Source organism: Lactuca virosa, chromosome 6, assembly GCF_052849685.1.
Source record: "Lactuca virosa cultivar CGN04683 chromosome 6, Lactuca_virosa_CGN04683_v6, whole genome shotgun sequence".
Classification (NCBI taxonomy): domain Eukaryota; kingdom Viridiplantae; phylum Streptophyta; class Magnoliopsida; order Asterales; family Asteraceae; genus Lactuca; species Lactuca virosa.
This window is the reverse complement of record NC_136431.1, coordinates 158675597-158695371: the sequence shown is the minus strand read 5'-3', so window position 1 is coordinate 158695371 and position 19775 is coordinate 158675597.

Here is a 19775-nt window from a genome sequence, read left to right as displayed (position 1 = left end):
TTCATGATGAATCCCTCTTCTTCCTCTGAATCACCATTTTCAGCTTCTTTCTCAGATATCTTGGACACAAGTGCCAATGGACCTCCCAAATTCAGTTTCGATTCCTCAGCTATTTCATTAACCTCAATTTCGTGTGTCTTCAACTGATTGTACAAATCATTGAGAGTTGATGTATCAAAACTTTGCTGATTCTTCACCATCATACTCACACTTCTCCATTCTTTTCGAAGACCCATCACAAAGATGAGATTGAATTCCATTGAAGTCCTGGTAATTCCATAGCGATTGCAACGATATACTAACTCGTTCAGACGATCATAGTAGACTTCAATTGTTTCACCTTCTTTTTGTCTGAAATCTTTCAGCTCGACCAAACACTGTTTGACTGAATTGATTTTCGTCTTCTCACTTCCTCGCAATTCCCTCATACATCTCTTCTCCAGTTTCTTCAGACGATCAGTTTGATTTTCAACACCAGAACTTGCAGAAGATGATCCAATTTCTTGAACATTCACTGGAACATTGACATTTCCAGTGATACATGACCATAATTCTTCATCAAGACGATTCAGATAATCCTGCATACGATCAGCCCACTGATCATAATATTCAGGGATTAGCATTGGAATTTTGGTCTATGATCCTAACAGATGAGAAAATGAGGTCATCAAATTGAGATTGAAGCTCGCCATTCTTGTACGGAAGATGATTTTGAAAATTTTGAAGAAAATTTGGAAATTTGAAAACAAACTAGTTGAATCAAATCGGAATTACAAGAAGAACACTCGATTCAACAATTCAAATGCATAATCGAATCACAAACTAAAATCAAGAAAAAAATTTCACGAAACTTTTGAACCAAAAAGTTGATTCAAAAACTTTTTAAATAGATGAAAATCAGATCACAGATGTGATTCCTGCTCTGATACCAATTGATGAAGCAATGAATCGAGTATAAAATGAAGTAAGAATGCAAGATTGAATAACGGATGTAAATATGATCTTGTTTCAGCTCTATTACGCTTTCGAATGTTTACAGAGTACAAAGACAGGTCTGTAAAAACTATTATCTAACTCTAGTAAATATCCCTATTTATAGGGAACACAAAGCGTACAAAAAATATACTAAGGCATATACACTTAAGCTTCGAATAAAAGCGCCTTAGTAAAATAGATTACAAAACATTCGAAGAGTGAAAAAAACAGTTCGACTAATTACAACATTTTGACCCTTACACCTACCTACATAAAATCCAACCAAAAATGAAGACTTGCAATGCCATGATCCATCAATAAGAAAAGACAAAACAAAAAGGATTTCAAGAATCATTGATCAAAGACAGCCTCAAAACAGAAAGACTCCAAACAACGACATATCCTTACAAGAAAACCAATGGAGAAACAAAGATCAATCAACATCAAATCCTCAAAGACGAATCTAGATAAAGACAAATCAACAAGAAAGCCAAATCATTCACCGAAGAAATACCAAAAAAAACAAAAATATTCTACATTTGGTATTTTCAAACAAACTTTCAACCAAATAGTTATTTCAAAACAAACATCATAAAATCCTGCGATTTGTTTTTAACCATTTTTCACAAAAAAAGATATCTCAATCACTCAAGACAGATACTCCAAAAAAAAATCTTCTTTCAAATGTAGCAAAATTCTTGATGCTAAAACAAAATATCCTTTTACAATAAATCGATATTGATCAACAAACAGGATACCATCAAAGAAGAAGCTGCAACAACAATGGATTTCCCAGGACACTGTAGCCTTCATCACTGAAGATTCTTAGTTTCAAAATGCACTGTGAAAATTGCTAAACCCCTCTACATATATTTCCCGACGGAGAGAGAGTGAACGTTAATAGCATGAATGAAGAAACTCGTTGAGTAATGCCGAAACGAGTCTTATATGATTGATTATCTAATAATGAGACTAAGTGACTATACAGGAAAAAGCATAGTTGAACACCTACAATATGAGTGTGAGTCGTCAAAGAGAGATATCACTCATTTTTAGTGATCATTAACTTGTTCTGCTGCCAGAACAACCAAACACCCAAGTGAAGTGTGAGCTATACCTGTGAGCGTTCATCTGAATCGACCTGTTAGACCACTTTTCGTCATTAATAATGCTATAAAATATTAGTAAATTTCATTAGATACATATATGGCTACCCTTTGATAACCGAACCCGAGACTTTGATTCGGAAACAAATTTCTAAAAATCTTTTACATAAGATATGTTAAACCAAGTCACAAACTTTCAAATCAATTACTATGGTTTTATATATATCTTATCAATTGGCAAAACTTTTATCTTGAATCTTCAAAAGTTAAACTGTCAATATAATTAAATCATATATGTCCTTATTCCAACAATGATCACATAGGAGGAAATTGTTGAAAAATATTTTTATATGTGACCATCACTGAAATAAGACGAAATGTTTTTATGTTATCTATAAAATATTATCAGTTATTTCAGGTTGCATGAATTCAGGATCAAACGGAAAATACGAAAATACACGAATGACGGAAAACGCACAGACAAGAAAATTTAGCTGTGCGACTTAACAGCTGTTTGAAATGATAATGTGTTCTATGTACACTTTTGTAATGTTACCCATTTCGTTCTTGGTATTACTACTGTGGTTATCTCGTTTTGAATTTTTAGGTGTCCTAGTAATACGAGTGCCTTGATATAAATGATGTGATTTCGTAGTCTGATTTCTACTAGACCTCTCTATGATGGTTTGATGTTGTCTAGACATATATAATTCAAGTTTGAAAAGATTGTAGACTGAGTGGTCATGTCCTAAATCCACAGTCAGCCAAGGAATAAGAATTTAGACGGAATCACGTGCCCTAAGCTTGTAGAATTTTAATTACATACAGCCTTACGTTTATGCTAAGTTAGACTGAGTGATTTGGGAACGTACCAAAAATCTCGGTAGGTTTCCTCGTTGTCCCTTGCACATCCATTTGTTAAACTCCTCCTTGTCCTCCGTCATTCTTCTCTGTTGGACAATTCCTCTTGAAGTGTCCTGTCTCACCGCATGCATGGAATATTGGACTTACTTTTGGGTTGAGGGTTGGAGGGACGCATGGGGCCGGGGCCCTACAGTAGCGGGAGATGTGCTCCTTCTTGCTGCACCTATTGCAATGCAATTCCTGGCAGACTCCATGATGATGGTAGCGGCACTTGCTGCAGAGTGGGAGGTTTCCATGATACGGTTTTCTCGGTGCTGGGGTAGGGGCTGCTACAACTTGTTGCCTTTTGGTAGGCCCTTGAGTCGATCCGCTTCCTTTCTTGTTCCCCCGCTTTCGCTTCATGACCTTAGGTTTGGAGTTTGGGGTGTCTGGGTAAGTTGTCCCTCGTTGGTTTCCTTGTTTGATACTACGGTTGGAGTATCGACACCATTTCCATTTCTATTTGGATTGTTGGCGTTGAGTTGCGCCATGACGGCTGTCACGACAACTGTTACAGCGGCTTGGAAGGTTGCGGGGTCCATCTGCAGAATTGGTGTTTTGCCGGCAAGCTGGTTGTTTTCATTGGCATACATGATTCTGTTGCGTGATGAGAAACAGGTTCGTGAGTAGCTATGTTTATTTCTAGTTGTATCTCATATATGATTATAGATATGAACTTATACATGTACTCATATAAATCACATGTTTTGTTGCACGATTCTCGTTGTTTCGACCTACATCCCTATGATGTATTAATTGTTGGATTAATGTCTAAGTCCATAACTATAATTGGTAAGACTTGACCCGACCCGACATGGTCCATTTGGGTTGCATGGCATCATGCATTTGGATAGACTATAATGAGAGAAATAACACTTAAGGTTGGTTAATATATTATAAGTTCTAATATACTAATAAGGTTATTTAATTAGTATTGATCAAGAATTAATTTGGAATTAATTAAGTGATCAAAAGGAGACTAATTAAATATATGGGTTGATTGTGTTAATCATTCATTCTTATATATGTGGGCTTGTGATCCAAGATTCCTTATGTTGGACTAAGTCCATGGGGTGACCCATGGATACTCCATGGAGGTTAAAATCCATGGAGCATAAGGAATGGGTAAAGTTATGAGTTACATGGTGTAACCCTAATAGCCACCATATAAAAGAATCCCATGGCTCAAGAAATCGTGCACTAATGTGTGAGTGTGAGGGCTAAACGATTTCAAGGAGTGTTCAAGTTTCTCTCAAGTTATTCCAAGTGTATTTGGTGTTGTGTGAACCATTTGAGGTGTCACACTTGGGGCACTAGGCACTCAAGCTTCATGAAGACATTCTACATCAAAGAGGTATATATTCTATCTTGTTATATTTATTATTTTGTATGCTAGATTAGGATAATACCTTGGATGTTCATAATTGTATGTATAATAGAGAAAACATAGATCCAAGGTATTTAGGGTTGCATGTACACTTAGGAGTGTTAGAATGCTCATAACCTAACAGTGGTATCAGAGCCTAGGCTTGTTTTCTTGTTATACTTGCAAAAGTAGCTGAAAAATCGAGTTGGATGCATATATTCGATTGTTTTGGCTGGAATTGGACTAGGAACATTACCCTAAGATGTTTTTGGACTTATAAACTTGTTTTTGATGTGGTAATGTTCATGCTAATCCAATTTCTAAGATAATTGTCATAATTTCAAGATTTGTATTAGTTTGTATGTTCATGCTAATTTCTTGAAGATTGATGGTTTGAATTATCTTGTTCTTATGAGGTTCTTAGATTAATAAAAAAGTTGTGTGAAATAGTTGTTTTCAATCCATTTTAATCTAAGAGTTGATTCCAAAGTGTGTTTTTGTAACTTGTCCTCAAGTTATATGAAAAGTCACATTTAAGAATCATAAAACTCATAAAAGTTGGCAATGGTTACAAAATGAAGAGTCTAGTTCTAATTAAATGGTTTTATGACTCCATAACTTGTCCTCAAGTTATGGAGGTTCAAGAGTCTCTTCATTAAATTAAAAAAAAAAGTGTAACCTTAATTAGTTCCATAAGTTACAATAAAAAAAAGTTATTTTTTTTATTAATTAGTTTAAAGTCTTCCATAACTTGTCCTCAAGTTATGGAACTTGAAGAGTTTTTTTTTTTAATTAAAACTACTTTAAACTCATAAGTTATGGATTTAATTAGTTTTGAATAGTTTCAAAACTTGCCCTCAAGTTTTGGAATTTGAAAAGTTTTCACTTATGAATACTTTAATTCCAAGTTAGCCCTTAGAATTTTAAAAGTTAAAATTCAACTCTTATACTTTATAATATTATAAGTTAATAATATTTATATATATGTATAAGAGTAAAGTCAGTCTTACCGTTAGTAGGCCTCATTCACGAAGCCGGTCTATAAGGGGGGTATAAGGTTACTGCCTAGAAAATGGCAGTTTAATGGGTGTCCACTCTCACCCACCGCTTCCTTGACTGGTGGAGGGTCGTTAGCCGAACGGGTAGGACAAGGACTATAATTCTCCTTTCATTAAAAGTATTAATGATAAATACTAAGTAACTAAACTCTTATTAATACCCAATCTTAGTTACTTAGGAAAATGTGAATTTGGTGCTAACCCATGAAATTACACTTTGCACTTTGCTTAAGTCGTTAGTGGAGCGTGTGTGGTTAACCGGCACACTAACCTAGACTTAACAAGGTAGGCAAAGGGTAACTTAATATTTATCATAGTATCGGTGGAGCGTGTGTGGTTAACCGGCACACTGATTAAGGGGTAAATATTAAGGGTACCAAGTATATTTGCATGGTTATTCACACCTTGTTTTGTGATCCTCGGCATCCCAGTCACAAAACCTGAAGGGCACACCCGAGATTGAAACATGCCTTTGAACAGTTCAATGAATCTCAAAGATCTAGGACTTTCAATTCCAATTAAAACCTAATAAATTATTTCATTTTTCATGGTGGAAATTGGTGAATCGTCATTCACCTACCTTCAAATATTTTATAGCTTGGATTACGGCATCCCTCTTCTAAGTTATAAAATAGTTTGTTGGGTCCTAGCCTTAATATTTCATATTGGGTGTCATATTAAGGACTTTAAATCAACTATCTTGAATATCTCCCAAAAAGATGTCTGGTCTAGACATTTATGATCTTCCCAAATCTCTTGAAACAAGCTTTCCTAAATGAAGATGATGTCCCATGGATATCATACTTCTTTCACCTCCTCTAATTATTCTCCCTAACCCACAAGTTCCTAAAAAGTTTAAGGTCACTCAAGCCCTATTGGCAAGGCAAGGTCTAGGTGTGATCACATCTTGGAGATGTAGTCACATATTTACAAGCCGAGAGAGTTGGGTGTGAAAGTCTTGAGAAAGTTGGTGGCTCAACTACTTTCTAAGTCACATAGTGAGTTCTTTTGGGAATCCTATGAAACAGACTAAGACAAAACCCTTAATGATCTTATCTATTTGCTAAGATCAACTTCCTAAAACGCTATGGACATTGACAATGATGACATTGGATATCCAGTAAAGCTCTCTCTTCCCAATGGAAAGGGATCGGTTGACCCAACTCGGTTGACCCAACTCGGTTGACCCAATGGTAAAGAGAGAGGCGAAGTCTGAGATAGTCCCATTATCAAGGGTCCATAGGTAAGTATTGCCAAAGGAAGGGACATTGGTTACGAAGCTGCCAAATTTACCTAAGGATGTTAAAGTCAATAACTTTTGCTCTACTTCAAGTAAAGTCGATTGTCTAACTCTATTAAGTACATGATGATTCTGATCGCGAAGATGGATTTCAATCGCATGGTTCGGTGATCAGAATTTTGGGCTATTACTTAAGAGTTATGATATTTATATTGCTTAGGAATAGATAACAACAAGGTTTTCATATGGATTGTAAGGATAAGTTTTTCCGCAAAGTTTTAAAATAAAAGAAAAAGGTTTTGATTTTATTTATTTTAAGTATCCTTACAATGGCATTTGTGAAAAGTTGTTGCTTATAAGATTCCATTGATAGCAATATTGGAAAAATGGATTTGATTCTTTCGGTTGTGGTAGTGTCTAATATTACCAAATAAGGAAAGATTCTCATCACCCAAGGTTCAATTGGACCGAAACTTGGAATCATGCAAGTTGTATAGTATGATGAATGAGAACTTTCAGCTTGGAAAATTAAGACTAATTCCTTATGTGAATAAGGAAAGGACTAAGGGATCGAGTACACATTCTTGTGCACTGGTCAAGTCCACCACAAAAGATCAAAAAGACTATTCGTCATGATTTACTTAAGTTCAGTAAATATGGTTATACTTATAAGTTTAAGTATAAGTCTGTAGCATTGGAGAAGTTTCAATGTGAGACAGAACGAATAAGAAGAATCAAAGTATGGCAGAAAGATAAAAGTTTCTCAAATCTGAAAAGATGGGAGAGTACTTTAGTATCATGTTTATGATCATCTTAATGATTAAGATACCATATCACAATTGGTCCTCTAAAGTCATCTTAGTGCATTCTTATGACTAAGAAGAGGAGTCATGAATTGTTGAAATGGTTAAATCAAAAAGATGAGTCATACTTCGTTCCAAAACAATTCTTAGAGTCATACTCCAAGATTGTAACTTGAGTGACATATCTTAAAGAGGGTTTGTTAACACTAGTCAAATGTAAGAGTAAAAGGTTATCTAATCTTGTACATTTGAAATTGGTAAGTTGTGATGTTTTGGATAAAACAGAGACCAACTTAGGCCAATTGTGTAAAGTGTTAGTCTTGATAAAGAATCCGCACTATCTCTTGAATATTTGACAAGGGAGTTTTATATATCAAGAGGACAGTGGGAGTCTTAAAGCTCTTGAAAGTTTCAAGACTTAATCAAGAATAAAACCTAAAGTCCTTCACTAGCACACGACTTGAGGTTTATAACCTATCGTGTTGAAATTTTTGTGCCTATTCAAGTTGGCTTTGCATAGGAGTTCTGAGAGTTCTCAATTGGTTGCACAACTACTTGGAAGCAATGGCAGGCACCTGAGCTGCCAAATGGCAAGAATTTAAGATTGCACAAGTTTAATCAATATGAGTTTGGATTTGTCACTAACCTTGTCTTGTGATTATGGTTTTGACAAATTCACATGGATAAGAACACATACACTATTAAATCTATGTGTCATAAGGTTTCTCTCCGATTCATGAAAATGATGGTAAGGAAACACTTTCACTAAGTAGATTTTAGCAAGATAGCAATTGTGATATTTGCATTCTCAAAGTCGTTAGTGGAGCGTGTGTGGTTTACCGGCACACTAACATGGACTTGTGAGAAGTGGCAAAGGTCTAAACAATTGAGACTATGATTACGGCATCCATTTTCATAGTTCTAAAATTGTTTAGACACACATGTGAGCTATCTAAGAGAGGTGTATGATTTTGATAAAGTTTTATCAAAACAATCTAGTATCAGAAATCTGAACTTTGGTAAGAAAGTCAGCTGATTTCTGAGTACATGTCAAAGCTAGTGGGAGCATAAGTGTTATGCTAATAATCATCATGTTAGTGGGAGCATGATAATTATGACAAAGGTTGCAAGTTAGCAATGTTAATTATAGAAAACAAAAGTTTCAATTCGTGAGGTTGCAGGGGTTGAAAAAGTTGTTTTGCTATAATTAAGGGAGAGGAAATTATACTTCATTTCAATTCTAAAAGCTTAGATTGAGATTTTAATCGTATTTAATCAAGGATATATATATGAATTTCATGTTGGAATGGCTCAACATAAGGAAATTCTATATATGGGTCCATTATTCGCGTTCTAAAATTCGATTAGGATTACGGCATCCCTTTTCATAATCATAATTTTGAGAACTTGGCAAATTGAAATGGAAATATTATAGCAAAAGACTGGTTTAGTCTTTATGTGAGACATCATGAATCGTGTCCCATATGCTTTGGATATAGGATCGATTCCATGTGCTATATTCATCCTTTCTAAAATTTTCCAAATGCCTGGGGCATTATGAAGGGAAAAGGTCTAGAATTGGATATGACTAAAATGATTAAGCAATTGTCGAGGACAATCTAAGGTTTACCAAAGATTGGTTGCTTAAGGACAGTTGGAAGTATAATGTTAATTCTAGAAGGACCATATTGACATAATTTGTAAGGAGGCAACTCTTGTTCAGAAGTGATAGTCAAAATGGAATATGGAAATGTTTCATAGTTAGAAATTATTCAATCTGTGTAAGATTAGGAAACTTAATGAAAGAAGGATGTTTCCAAGGAGCTGATCTCCTTCGGAATGCTCTGTAATGATTGTTGTCAAGTCTTTCTGACTTCGTGCATAATCATTAAGAGGATCAATGCATATAAGTTTAGAATCTAACAGATTTCAGTAAATGGCATGAATTTGGAATTCTTGCATTTGCAGTAAGGATTTGGGACTGTGAAAAGAGGATCATTGGAGTGATGTTTAATTGATCTATTTTACAAAGCAAAGATCATAGACAAACATAGTATGCATACTTGGTGTATGGCATGACTAGTGTTTAGAAAACATAGTGTACATGCTTGGAGCATGGGACAACTATTGTTTTAAATTCAAGTATAAAGTTGATAAAACCGAAACAATGAATAATGAGTAATCAGTATGGTGATAAATAAAAGTGTTTATTTATATTCATAGGGTTTGATACCGTATTTGATTCATTTATTCTTGTGTTTCACTTTGCATGTTTTGACTTCCAGAATAACTAAGTCGATCTTCCTGAATGATTAAGTTATTCAAACCATCCACAGTCGGTCATATGTTGGAAGTAGATATGAATCAAGACTGTCATGGGTTGGTTTGTAGAGGTCCAAGTTGGTGGACAAAGTGGTGCTACAACACTCATGAGTGCTCATAAGTTCTGAGTATTGTATTCAACTCGCGCTCATTTGAATCACTTCATGGATTTTATCACGAGTGATCATGAGACGATAATATCTTATATTCTTCAAACCTAGAGATATGAGTTGTTACTATGAGTTGGTTATAGATTGATTGCACGAAAATGCATTGGTAACTCGATGTTATAAAACATGCCTTTGTGTATGATTCAACAAGTAGTAGAACAAGCCATATGAGTCGAAGTTTATCCATTCCTTTTACCTTCGGGATAAAAGCGATATTTGTGGGCCCCTCGATGATTTAAAGATGATACATGTGAGTGCTTGGCCAAGCCAGGACTGATTTGATTTGTTCAATCAGTCAGTCATCATGAATCGGAAATCGGGAAACAACAAATGGACAGAGAGAATGATTGCTAATCCATGTCTCAGTCCATATGATATCTAGAATGGAGGAATATATGATCCCTTATCTAATGGACAAGTCATTGATAAAGGTCAGAGTTCATCGACAAGGTAAGAGTTCGACAGAAGCTTTTGAGAGCTACGATTGCTGATCGGCTCCTGAAGTCATACGCAATAATAGTTTTAGACTTATCCAAGTGGGAGATTGTTGGATTAATGTCTAAGTCCATAACTATAATTGGTAAGACTTGAACCGACCCGACATGGTCCATTTGGGTTGCATGGCATCATGCATTTGGATAGACTATAATGAGAGAAATAACACTTAAGGTTGGTTAATATATTATAAGTTCTAATATATTAATAAGGTTATTTAATTAGTATTGATCAAGAATTAATTTGGAATTAATTAAGTGATCAAAAGGAGACTAATTAAATATATGGGTTGATTGTGTAAATCATTCATTCTTATATATGTGGGCTTGTGATCCAAGATTCCTTATGTTGGACTAAGTCCATGGGGTGACCCATGGATACTCCATGGAGGTTAAAATCCATGGAGCATAAGGAATGGGTAAAGTTATGAGTTACATGGTGTAACCCTAATAGCCACCATATAAAAGAATCCCATGGCTCAAGAAATCGTGCACTAATGTGTGAGTGTGAGGGCTAAACGATTTCAAGGAGTGTTCAAGTTTCTCTCAAGTTATTCCAAGTGTATTTGGTGTTGTGTGAACCATTTGAGGTGTCACACTTGGGGCACTAGGCACTCAAGCTTCATGAAGACATTCTACATCAAAGAGGTATATATTCTATCTTGTTATATTTATTATTTTGTATGCTAGATTAGGATAATACCTTGGATGTTCATAATTGTATGTATAATAGAGAAAACATAGATCCAAGGTATTTAGGGTTGCATGTACACTTAGGAGTGTTAGAATGCTCATAACCCAACATTAATGGTAGTATGTAGAAAGAAATATTGTAATAATGTTAAGTTACCCTAATAGATTATAGATATCAGATCCTTAAGTTGGCTCAGGTTACATGAGTTCTTGTAGGGCGTACCTCTCTTGATTTACTACTACTAGTTGTGACCAATTACATGGTAAACCTAGGACTTAATGCAAATAGTGTGATGACTCTCATATGACTAAATAGCATAGAGGTGTCCAACCATTTCGCTCATTTCACGAGTGGCCTCTTCCGCTCTCTGCTCTGCTACGGCTGCCCCAGCCTCAGCTTCCATGAGCTGTTGCCTTAGGGTGGTCGCCTCCTCTTCTAAGGGGCGGAGATGATTGGTAAGGTCTTCCTGTTCTGTGTGTTGGTTCGGTATTGTTTCGGAGGGGTAAGGCTCGCTAAGGATCTCTCCGGCACCTTCATCCATGTCTGACTCCTCATCAGAATCCTCTCCCTCGTGGTCCATCTCTTGGTATTCTGTGACAACCGTCAAATTTCGGTCAATTCAAAGTCAACAAGTCAAACCGGTCAACTCCAATAACCCTTGTATGCTAGGGTTTACGTTATGAAATCACTATACAATTCGCTATTTTAATGAGAAATCATCATTTGGAAAGTTCATGTGTTTGATTTTCCTTAGCCTTAACAAGTGCTAAACAACGAACCAAAGCGATAAAACACTATTACACAATCATCGGGATTGTGTAAGACACTAAAACACGGTTTAATGGGGTTTATGAACTTTGCGTTGTGAAGCCGGACACTCAAATTAATCACAAACGAAACCTCTCTAAATCGTTTTCACTCTATCTCTTTCTATTTGAAATCTCTCCCAAATCTCTCCCAAATCTCTCTCAAAAGTTACTTTAACTTTTTGTAATCATTTGGGTCATCTCGACCCTTGACCGGGTCAAAAATCGCTTGAAACGGGGTAAAAACGAGTAAAATAGCTTTAAGGATCCGAAACCGAAGCTTCTGGACCGAAGCCTCGCATCCGAAGCCTCGCATCCGAAGCCTCACATCCGAGGCCTCTGATCCGAAGCGAGGGTCCGAAGATCCGAAGCGAGGGTCCTAGGGTCCGAAGGTCCGAAGATCCGAAGCGAGGGTCCGAGGGTTCGAAGGTCCGAAGGTCCGAAGGTCCGCAGACAGCTCCTTTTTACCGGTTTTTCGACTACGACTTCGTTTTAACTCCGTTTTTCATTATTTTAACGTGGGATTTTCACCCAAAACTTTATTTTATAAACTAAGGCCCCAAAATATATAAATCTCCAGGGTTTTTATAAAATATATTAAAAGAATTGGTGATTGAACTAATTATTGAGAGAATATTTGCTTTTCCTTAATTTATGGCAAAAGCAAACCACTACCACCTCACTCTATGATTAGCCACTCTTTCCCACTACCCCTTGTCTCCTTAGTGGACCTTTACAGCCAATCTCCAGCTCTTCCCCCGTTCTAAGAGCTGGAGGGTTGATCCTCTCTCCTCATTCTCCATAAAACTCTTTCATTCTACACTTAGCAACCTAGAACACTCTCCAAAATTCTCTCATCTTTTCTCTTAACTTCAAGAACTTCAAGGCTTTCTCCAGGGATTTCTTTCTTCAATTAGTAAGTATCTTCATCATTCACATAATTATTAAACTCCATTCTACTCAAATCATTGATATCTTACACAAGTTCCATCTTATTCGGTGTTAGATTCTCGAATCATCAAGACATCTTCTTAGTGTTCTTGAGTTGAACACTTCTTCTCTCTCACTTTCATCTACTGAAACCACATAAGGTGAGTTCATACCCATACATTTACATGTTTTTCTTAAGTTTTAAGGGGGGAATACAAGTAAAATCATCAAGAACACAATTAAACTTTTTCTAACAGATTACATCAGAAAAGATGGACGTTAATCACGGACTGTTTTGGTCAACTTAAATATTTTAGTTTTCAAAACTGTTTCAGGTGCAAGTAGTTCAAACTCTTAGCTTTAAAATGACTACTTGCACATCTCCATATGATTTTTCTACAATTTATGGTGATTTTTACAAAACTGCCTGTCATTTCAGAGGCAAACCCGGACCAGTCTGTGATTATGAACCTTTTCACCTCTGTTAGAGATCACTAAAAATCATGATAAAATTTACGAACAAACTAGACTCATATTCCAAACTCTCAAAATTTGCGGATTTGGATTTAGAGCTTTGATGAGTTTTCTATAAATTTTCTAAGAACGGTAACAGAAACTGTTTTTAACGAAAAGTTGCTGTTAATTTCATTTCACCTTGTAACATGTTGAGCAAGGTGTATATCTTTATGTGATTATATGTTACTGCAATATATGACATTTTATCTTAATATTTAGACACACATCAGTTTACAAATGGATTTGGTCATATAAAATATAAAGAATAACAAGTGATTATAATCAAAGTACAATCGATACATTCAAACATTAAATAAACTATTTTGAATATAGTTTGCATACATTACCACGTACTACCCTTGGTTGATAAACTATAATAGGTATAGTTTATGATACATTACATAACACATACATTTAAAAAGGGTACATTTATACAAAGGATATTTTCATTAAGCAAGGTACGGCCATACGGTACCAAGTTTTCATAACACGTAATTCCGTTAATGACTTTGTGAGACATTTACTTCAAATTACCATTAAGTCCTGTATTGTAACCAGAGTCTCCTTGAGGGAGGGCGTGATACTTGTGTATAGATCTATATTGGGTTTGACAAACCCACACCTAAACTGCATGCAACAGTTAGACCGATAGGTCTGGGGTGACAAATTTCATAACATTTCCGACGCCTGAAGAACGTCGTTTTAGGCAACCTTGGTCATAGTATGGTTATAATAAACTCACATAAAGTATTAACAAACATTGGAATTTACGGGGACTTCATTAAAATTTAACGAGTTTATGTCGATTTAAACTTGCATTGTTTTACTATAAAGATGATAAATTACTTGTACATTTCGGTCTTTGGGTTTTAAGACTACATTTACACATTAAGGAAAATATTGGATTTTTCTAACACAAATACTACTTTTACAAACGAAAAGCTTATGAACTCACCAACCTTTGTGTTGACACTTTTTCAAACAACTTGTATTCTCAGGAAATCATTAAACAGGTAATCAAGTGCTTTTGAGGATGGGACGCTAAGGGGTCTACTATTTCATATTTTATCAACATATTGTAATTGATTCGTAAACATGTAATTCATACAATGATGTAATTTTTCTCAATTACATATATGTTGGTTGTGTTTGCTTGAATTACTATTACAAGTGCTGTTATGATACTATACATGAAGTCCTCCACCCCCGGACGTTTCCGCCATCCTTGGTTTGGGGGTGTGACAGATTGGTATCAGAGCGCAGTTTATAGTGAATTAAGTATATCAAACCACATAAGATATACAAACTATAAACACAATTGGGACTAATAGTCTCTGATTTGTGCATTTTTCAAATAAATATACTTTTAGAAAATAAATGATTTTTTTTTTATTAAAAGTATAAATACATGCATACATGCTCACATAGTGTCATAACTAGAAAAAACATAAAATAAAAGAAGAGGAGTTGTACATTATGGGTATGCCTTGGTATATGTAAATCAAGTCTGGGAAGGATATAGCCTGATCAACTATATCTGTCCGGGAATTGACTTGCATATACCGGGGGATGGTCAGGATGGACAACAAATCTAACAAACCTAATAACATACTACAAAGGATACTTTAAGAACTCAAAACTAAACATTTACAAATACTATAGGAGTATTTTGTGTTACAAAAATAATAAAAATATTTTATACTTTCATTTTACCTCATAACCCAATGTATTGGGTCAATAAAAAGTATAAAATCGTATGTATCGTAAACATACCGGAAAACAACGTAATAATATACTTTATGTATAAAAGATTTCTCTCCCTATAAATACACTTTTACTAAAAGTACATTGGTTTACGACTTATGCCAGAACCATGCCGCCAAGGAGAAGACCAAGACCTTCCAGCAACACAGCAACACCTCCTCCGCCGCCGCCTCCACAGTTTGATCCCGCGATGTTCCAGGCTGCAGTAACAGCAGCCGTAGCGGCCGCAATGTCGCAGATAGGGACCAACGGAGCTGGTGGTTCGGGATCGGGAGCTACACACTCTAACCACGGAGACAGTACGTGGCGTGCAAAAGAGTGTTCATACAAAGACTTCACAAATGGCAAACCCGACAACTTCAATGGAAGCGGGGGAGTCATCGCTTTGATGCAATGGTTTGAAAAGACCGAAGTAGTCTTTCAGGTGTGCTCTTGCCCCGAAGCGAGCAAAGTTAAGTTCGCAGCCTTCACCTTCACCGGCCGGGCCCTTACTTGGTGGAACTGCCGGATTAAGTCACTTACTCTCGAAGTGGCTAGCTCCATAACCTGGGCAGAACTAAAAGCGTTGATGATGAAGGAGTACTGCCCGAGAGGTGAAATTCAAAAGCTGGAACAAGAACTTTGGAACCTCAGGATGACGGGCTCTGACCTTGAAACCTACACCACCTGATTCAATGAATTGGCTCTCCTCTGCCCAACAATGGTTACTCCGGAGGAGAAAAAGGTGGAGCGATACCTTTGGGGACTGTCTCTCCACGTGCAAAGTAGTGTCCTGGCTTCAAGGCCAACTACTTTTGACAGTGCCAGGGAGCTGGCACAACAACTTGTTGACCACCGAGCCGGTCATAATACTACAACCACCACCACTGATAAATCAAAAGGAGGAAACAACAAAAGGAAGTTCTGGAACGAAAAGAAGAGCCAACCAGCACAGGACCCCGCTAAGAAGCAACAAATTGTTGCTGTCCATGCTGCCACTAATACTGTCACTACTGCTACCACTCCAGCACCACCGAAGCCATATGCGGGAAAACTACCTAAGTGCAACAAGTGCAACTTTCACCACAATGGTGCTTGTAGGGAGATGCACTGTAACAACTGCGACAGGAAGGGGCACACTGCTCGTTTCTGTAAAGCGCCGACTCAACCAATCAACCAAGTCGCCAGTACGGGGGCAACCCGGACCTACTACAACTGTGGAGACGCAGGTCACTTCAAAAGAGACTGCCCCAAAGCACAAGCCCCTAATGCTGGTGGAGTAGGAAGAGTCCTGGCAATAGGACATGGGGAAGCAGTCGAGGATCCCACGGTGGTTACCGGTACGTTTCTCCTCAATAACTCTTATGCATGCGTACTATTCGATAGTGGAGCGGAGAGGAGTTTCGTGAGCCACCAATATAAACATTTACTTGAACAAAATCCCCAATCACTAAAGGATACTTATGTAGTAGAAATGGCAAATGGGAAAGTAGAACACACTAGCGATATATACTCAGAATGTACTCTCACTCTAGACAACCATACATTTAAAATTGACCTGATGCCAGTCACCATAAAAAGCTTCGACGTAATCATCGGGATGGATTGGTTAGTCCTCACCGTGCCGACATTCTATGTTACGAAAGGGCCGTTCGCCTCAATCTACCAAATGACGAAACCCTTCTCATCTATAGTGACAAACCTAGTGTGAATTTACAAATCATCTCATGCATCAAAGCCCAAAAGTATCTCCGGAAGGAGTACCACGCCTTCTTAGCCCATGTAGTAGACAAGAAACAAGACGTGAAAGACATCAAAGACATCCCCGAAGTATGTAACTTCCCGGATGTGTTCCCAGAGGATCTTCCTGGTGTACCACTCGCATGACAAGTCGATTTCAGAATTGACTTAATACCCAGAGCTACCCCCGTAGCCAGAGCTCCATACCGCCTCGCACCATCAGAAATGCAGGAGTTGTCCAGTCAGTTGACCGAGCTTTTGAGCAAAGGGTTCATCAGACCAAGCTTCTCACCTTGGGGAGCACCAGTCCTTTTTGTAAAGAAGAAGGACGGATCCTTTCGCATGTGCATCGACTATCGGGAACTAAACAAACTCACCATCAAAAACCGATATCCTCTACCCCGAATCGACGACCTTTTCGACCAACTCCAAGGAGCAAATTTCTTCTCAAAAATCGACCTAAGGTCAGGCTACCATCAGCTACGAGTTCAAGAAGAAGATATTCCCAAAACTGCATTCAGAACTCGCTATGGGCACTACGAGTTTGTGGTGATGTCCTTCGGTTTAACAAACGCACCTGCGGTATTCATGGACCTAATGAATAGAGTGTGTCGACCCTACCTAGACAAGTTTGTAATCGTATTCATCGACGATATCTTGATCTACTCGCGAAGCGAAGAAGAGCATCGCCTACATCTACGCCAAGTGCTAGAGACACTAAGAGCGGAGAAGCTTTATGCTAAGTTCTCTAAGTGTGAATTCTGGATTAGAGAAGTGGATTTTCTTGGACATGTGGTAAGTGAGAAAGGCATACATGTGGATCCCTCCAAGATCAAGGCAATCGAGAATTGGTCAGCACCCAAGACGCCAACCGAAATTCGACAATTCCTTGGGCTTGCTGGCTACTACCGAAGATTTATACAAAACTTCTCCAAGATTGCGAAACCACTCACCACCTTGACGCAGAAAGGTGTGATATTCAAGTGGGAAAATAAACAAGAAACTGCTTTCCAAACGTTAAAACAAGCCCTGTGCAGCGCACCGATCTTGTCTCTCCCAGAGGGAACCGAGGACTTCGTAGTGTACTGTGATGCTTCGAATCAAGGCCTCGGATGTGTGCTCATGCAGAGAGGGAAGGTTATCGCGTATGCATCAAGACAGCTTAAGACGCACGAGGTTAATTATACTACGCACGACCTGGAATTAGGAGCAGTGGTATTCGCTTTGAAGATCTGGAGACACTACCTCTACGGCACGAAATGCACTATCTTCACTGATCACAAAAGTCTTCAGCATATCCTCAATCAGAAAGAGCTCAACATGCGACAGAGGAGATGGGTAGAGTTGCTGAATGACTACGAGTGCGAAATTCGTTATCATCCGGGCAAGGCCAATGTAGTGGCCGATGCTCTAAGCAGGAAGGAGTACTCGGGCCGCCGAGTAAAATCCTTAACAATCACAATCCATTCCCACCTGACCATACAAATCAAGGAAGCTCAAATGGAAGCTTTGAAACCAGAAAAGGTGGCAGGAGAGACATTAAGGGGAATGGATAAAAACTTACAAGTCAAGGATGATGGAGTAGGTTATATCATGAACCGGATTTGGACACCGAAGTTCGGTGGACTCCGAGATGTCGTCATGAATGAAGCACACAAGACTCGATACTCCATCCATCCCGGGTCGGATAAGATGTATCTGGACCTCAAGAGATTATACTGGTGGCCGAACATGAAAGCTGAGATTGCTACCTATGTGAGCAAGTGCCTGACTTGCGCTAAGGTCAAAATCGAATACCAGAAACCATCCGGGCTATTACAACAGCCGGATATACCTGAGTGGAAGTGGGAACGAATAACCATGGACTTCATAACTAAGCTGCCTAAGACATCGGGCGGGCTTGACACAATATGGGTAATTGTAGACAGATTGACCAAATCAGCACACTTCCTACCAATGAAAGAAACCGACAAGATGGAGAAGCTGACTAGAACGTACATCAGAGAGATTGTACGACTCCATGGTGTGCCGATATCCATTATCTCCGATAGAGATAGTAGATTTACCTCACGGTTTTGGCAGTCTCTACAAAAATCATTGGGAGCTAGGCTTGACATGAGTACGGCCTACCACCCACAAACCGACGGACAGAGCGAACGAACCATTCAAACGTTGGAAGACATGTTAAGAGCTTGTGTGATAGACTTCGGTAAAGCATGGGATACCCATCTACCGCTTATCGAATTCTCCTACAATAACAGCTATCATACTAGCATCAAAGTCGCTCCATTCGAAGCTCTTTACGGTCGCAAATGCAGATCACCCCTGTGTTGGGCTGAGGTGGGGGATACACAGCTAGCTAGAGGGCAAGTCTCTAATAGCACCCTCACTGGCCCTGAAATCATAAGGGAAACCACAGAAAAGATCGTTCAAATTCGAGAGAGACTGAAAGCGTCTCGCGATCGGCAAAAGAGTTACGCAGACAAACGACGCAAACCCTTGGAATTCCAGGTGGGTGATCGAGTACTACTAAAAGTTTCCCCTTGGAAAGGAATGATACGATTCGGCAAACGCGGGAAACTAAATCCAAGGTACATCGGGCCATTTGAAATCCTTGCTAGGATTGGGCCAGTAGCATACAAACTTCGATTACCTCAGGAACTCGACAAAGTACATCCCACATTTCACGTGTCGAACCTAAAGAAGTGTTTGTCTGATGAAACACTCGTAATACCACTCGACGAAATCAAAGTTAACGAAAATCTCCACTTCGTGGAGGAACCAGTCGAAATCATGGATCGGGAAATCAAACGAACGAAACAAATTCGTATTCCCATCGTGAAGGTACGTTGGAACGCTAAACGAGGACCCGAATTCACCTGGGAACGCGAGGATCAGATGAAACAAAA